The sequence below is a fragment of the Artemia sp. Qi Xiang Cuo genome, unplaced genomic scaffold, assembly GCF_049724085.1.
Source record: "Artemia sp. Qi Xiang Cuo unplaced genomic scaffold, ASM4972408v1 HiC_scaffold_2971, whole genome shotgun sequence".
In the NCBI taxonomy this organism is placed as follows: Eukaryota; Metazoa; Arthropoda; class Branchiopoda; order Anostraca; family Artemiidae; genus Artemia; species Artemia sp. Qi Xiang Cuo.
In genome coordinates, this window is record NW_028300367.1 from 25444 (window position 1) to 29402 (window position 3959).

Here is a 3959-nt window from a genome sequence, read left to right on the forward strand (position 1 = left end):
AAAATATCCCGTTTGGGGAGAATAACGTGGTTAAAGTCAATTTTCTTGATTTTCAAGCCAATATATTTCCCTTGCTGTTCAAGCCAAGGGACAGAAAGTTTCCTATACAGGGGTTTCGGACAAGGCGGTTCTAATGGTGTACTTTTTGTTTTGATCTGACTCCTTTGTTAGGAACTATGGGTTTTTATATTTCTTAACATTGGACGTGATCGTCTCTTACTAGGTTGCTAGCTATCGCTGCAACCCGGAAAAAAAAAACATTGTGCCCACATCGTTCTTTACTCAGGCCGTGCTAGCGCGCTTCCTATGATAATAAACTGATTACACACAGGAAAAAGCCTACGGCTTTTTCTTCTTTTAAATAGTAAGAGACGAGTCTCAAATAATCAAGTAGCTAGCTAATTCCAAAGGTATGCAATTTTTGTTATTCCAATGATCGTTTTTTATTGTAACTAGGTTTCAGCCATCTCTACAGCCATGATACTATTGGAAATTACATAATCCCTATTTATGTTTTAGTTAACATGGGCAAGGTGTCGTTCTTTATTGTATATTGTCGAACATTTTCCATTGTATCTATAAACTGTTCCACAGTTGCCAGTCCATACCTTGGAAGCTTTTCATTAAACTGACAACATTTCTTTTGGATATTGCTATGAAGCTTTGCCAAAGCATTTCTAGCCGACTTTTCAACAGCATCCGCTCTTTCAAAGAGAATTTTAATCTGTAATTTTGAATACTTTTCGTGATCCCGATAAAACATGCGTAAAATGTTTCTCAATTTACAAAGATCAGCCTGCATTTTTGCCATGTATTTCTGAATGTAATTTTTCCCTTTGTCCTTATGCGTTCTTCGGTACAACCTCGCAGAGAATTTAATTTTTTCATTATAGCTTTTGTCACCCCAGTATCTACCCATTATTCTGGTAGCAACTTTTTTCTTATGTTTGTTTCGGTAATCTATATCGTTATCATACCGTTCCTTGCTCTTTTGTTTGGCTGTCTCAATTTTCCCTTCTCGATACCCCTGATCCGTAACATACCTCTGTTTTGCTCTGTCATATTTCATTTTCTTAAATTTTGGATCACAAGACATCTTAGTAGCAATCCTTACGCGTTCTCGATCTTTATTGCGTTCGGTGGCATTTTTATCTCTTTTAAATAAACTTTTCCTATATTTCAGGATGTTAGCTTTATTTTTTGTGTAGTAAAGTTTTCTATTAGTAGAAATTTGGATTTCTCTATTTTGATAGTTTTTTTGGTTATTCTTTCTTTTTTTCCACTCGCGTGAGACCATATTTTTTCAAGGTTTAAAATTATTAATTTCACAATAACCCGTGTCGAGTATCTAAAACCTAGCATAAAAAAAAAATAATTTTTAAATTTTCATTTATTTATCTTTTTTTAATTAAAAAATTATTATTATTGTTTAGACACCATAAATATTTTTGCAGTTTACATAATAAGTTTAGCGATTCTGGACTGAAAACTAAAATAATTGCAATTATAAGACAATAATATGGAGATACGTACTTTACGGGTTACAAACCAAAAAAGTTTGGTTCCAGGATACAATAATAACTTTGAACTGAGATGAAAAAAAATTTTCTTCCAAGAGACAAAAAGTAAAACTAATTATAAAATTTTCATGTATTTTTGTTGTTTAAATTAAGAAATTACTGTTACTGATTAGGCATCATAGATATTTTTGCAGTTTACATAATAATTTTAGCGATTAAGCCAAAAAAGAAAATTTTGGTTCCAGGAGTTTCGGTTACTATTGAGACAAGTAGCTATTATTAATATAGAGTTCATTACCATGAACTGTTTGATTGCTTCAAAATTGAAATATCTTTGAAAAGACTGCAGCATGAAAATACATCAAAATTGCAATTTTTTTGACAAAATTGATTCTACTTTAAAAAGTATTTTATTTTTAATTACAAAAGTGACTAGATTTTACAATTTCCTTTAAAATGAGCTATTATACAGCTCTCTATGATTTTCCAGTGCCCAGCTAGCTGAGAAGAAAAATCAAGTGGAAAGAAAAAAATATCCCGTTTGTGGAGAATAACGTGGTAAAAGTCAATTTTCTTGATTTTCAAGCCAATATATTTTCTTTGTTATTCAAGCCAAAGGGCGGTAAGTTTCCTTAATAGGGGTTTCGGACAAGGTGGTTCTAATGGTATATTTTTTGTTTTGATCTGACTCTTTTTTTAGGAGTTAGGGGTTTTATATTTCTTTACATTGGAGGTGATCGTCTCTTACTAGGTTGCTAGCTACCGCTGCAACCCGGACTTTGAAAAAATTGATTGTACTTTAAAAACTATTTTATTTTTAATTACTAAAGGCACTAGATGTAGCGATTTCCTTTAAAATGAGCTATTATACAGCTCTCTATGATTTTCAAGTGCCCAGCTAGTTGAGGAGAAAGAAAAAGCGGAAAGAAATAAAGATGCCGTTTGTGGAGAATATCGTGGTTAAAGTCAATTTTCTTGATTTTCAAGCCAATATATTTTCTTTGTTATTCAAGCCAAAGGCCGGTAAGTTTGCGAGTAAAGTCTTTGCTGACAAATTCATCTATTGTCTTTCTAATTTAGCCTTGGGTTAGATTTCTAAATAGTTCAGCATTCCGTTGACGAAAAATAGAGAAACCCAAACTTTTTGGGGTTTTTGCTATTTCTATTTAGATAGGTCAGAACTTTGAGAAAATTCGTTTAGAGCCTTTATTTCAAGATGAAAATATTAATGTGAGTTACATCATTTTTATATAACTCAGTATTGTAATGACGTTGTCAAACTTGTCACACTAATGAGGAAAAATTGAAAATTTTCAAATATGGAGAAGTACATTAAATTGCTTAAAGAGCAAAAAATTGGTAATTTCAGAAATATTTTTATATATTTTGAAAACGGATTACAACAATTTCAATACCATTAAATTGAAAACCAAAAGTATGAAGCTTAGTAGCAATCGTTGTTAGAAATCATAGACACCATAAACTGAATGGTATATTTATATTAGAAGTTACCACGGTCATGTGGAAACGGACTCGTCTTTCAGCCAACAAGGATTTGAGTTCAAATTACGCTGTGGTAACGATTGATCTTGAACGATACCAGTATTTGAGTCTGTTGTTCAAGTGGACTTATCAAACAGCTTAATTCATCAGTTAATATCCATTGCGACATTGATGTGCAAAATCTTTCTGCTACCTTTTGTTCCATGACAAGAAGTTTTCTAAATGTGAAATGCAATGACTCTTCAGAGTTACTATGGGCTATTGTTCGTCCTTTAATGTAAATAACCTTAACGAATTTCTTAAAAATATTACAGGTTAAATCTCTTTCCATAACTCTGATATAATCACATGAATATTTTTGCTCTTTTTTTAAACACTCGGAAACTAGATTTCTAAAATCTAAGACTCTGCGTAATTAACAAACTTAAATAGAAACCGTGGTCGCAGCCTTACCTTCTGCTTATAAAAGGACATGCCCCGGTCAATTGTAAATAAAAATTGAAGAATAATTTAAAAAAAAAACTTCCAAGTGAGAAAAGATTGTCACTTGTTAGTTTTATTAGTTGTTAGGTTCTGGTTTAATAACAAGCCGACATGATTTCTTTGTTGTTAAGCAAAGAGATTCTGGGTGACAGCTGCTACTGCAACTCGGATACTGCTAGATTCTGGATAGCTTGTATCTACCCCTGGAACCACTGTATATCAGTTACTATGGGCGAGAGATCGTTCTATACTGTAATTTTTGCATGTCTATAATCTTCATCATTGTGATAACACATCTTGCTGTTTTGTTTTGCTCTCTCAATTATTACTTCTCGATACGCCTGGTCGGTTGAATACCTTTGTTTTGCTCTCTCAATTATTACTTCTCGATACGCCAGGTCGGTTGAATACCTTTGTTTTGCTCTCTCAATTTTTACTTCTCGATGCGCCTGG